Here is a 1,414-nt window from a genome sequence, read left to right as displayed (position 1 = left end):
ATAAATAATAAGTCCTTAATATAGACAATAAGTCCTTAATATAGAAAATAAGTCCTTAATGTGAATAATAAGTCCTTAATATAGACAATAAGTCCTTAATGTGAATAATAAGTCCATAATGTGAATAATAAGTACATAATATAGACAATAAGTCCTTAATGTGAATAATAAGTCCTTAATATAGAAAATAAGTCCTTAATATGAATAATAAGTCCTTAATGTGAATAATAAGTCCTTAATATGAAAAAATAAGTCCTTAATATGAATAATAAGTCCTTAATGTGAATAATAAGTCCTTAATATAGAAAATAAGTCCTTAATATGAATAATAAGTCCTTAATGTGAATAATAAGTCCTTAACATGAATAATAAGTCCTTAATATAGAAAATAAGTCCTTAATATGAATAATAAGTCCTTAATGTGAATAATAAGTCCTTAATATGAAAAATAAGTCCTTAATATGAATAATAAGTCCTTAATATGAAAAATAAGTCCTTAATATGAAAAATAAGTCCTTGATATAAAAAAAGTCCTTAATGTGAATAATAAGTCCTTAATATAGAAAATAAGTCCTTAATGTGAATAATAAGTCCTTAATGTGAATAATAAGTCCTTAATATAGAAAATAAGTCCTTAATGTGAATAATAAGTCCTTAATGTGAATAATAAGTCCTTAATGTGAATAATAAGTCCTTAATGTGAATAATAAGTCAATAAATGCCCCAAAAATGAGACATTAATACAAATGTTGTTTTAATAAAAAAAAAATCTAAATTATTTTGAGACAATTTATTCAACTAAAATGTTTTAGTTTGCATTTTAATTGACATTATTAATATGAAAAATAATTATAGTTATTGTTACAGCTTCACAAACTTGTTTTCTATCCATATTATTATTATTATTATTATTATTATTATTATGTTTGACTGATCATAACATTTATTAAACACACAGAGATTCATAGAAAACAGTCAGAAACACATTTATATTCATGTTTCTTTGGTTCATATCATAAAAATAAACTTTAAACGCCCAAAAAATAAGATATATTATAAATGTGTGTTTAGAATCACATTTATATTGATGTTTTTTATATTAACTTAATTAAATTAAGCTTTAAAAGTCCAAAATGTGAGATATTAATAAACATGTATGAGCTTTTATTTTTATGGACGTGTTCAAAAACACAATTATCTTCATGTTTTTATGGTTGATATGAAAATGTTGAACTTTATCTTCAGTCTGCATCAGTTCAACTTTGTTGTTGTTGTTGTTGTTTTTATTGTTGATGAGCTGAAAGCTGACATGTCTGTATTGTTGTTGTTGTTGTTGTTGTTGTTTGTTTGTCTTCTTTATTCTGGCTTGTTGTTATTATTGCTGCTGCAGTATATCCACATAAGGCTGGCTCAT

General features: G+C 23.6%; 1 protein-coding gene across 1 annotated transcript in view; it reads left to right on the top strand.

Annotated features, from left to right (window-relative positions):
* klf11a (Kruppel like factor 11a) overlaps window positions 1-1,414 on the top strand; it is a 9,904-nt gene that overhangs the window by 508 nt on the left and 7,982 nt on the right. The window lies entirely within an intron of this gene.

Source organism: Centropristis striata, chromosome 18 (genome assembly GCF_030273125.1).
Source record: "Centropristis striata isolate RG_2023a ecotype Rhode Island chromosome 18, C.striata_1.0, whole genome shotgun sequence".
NCBI lineage: Eukaryota > Metazoa > Chordata > Actinopteri > Perciformes > Serranidae > Centropristis > Centropristis striata.
Note: the sequence above shows the minus strand (reverse complement) of the source record. Positions and strands in the feature narration are given on the sequence as shown.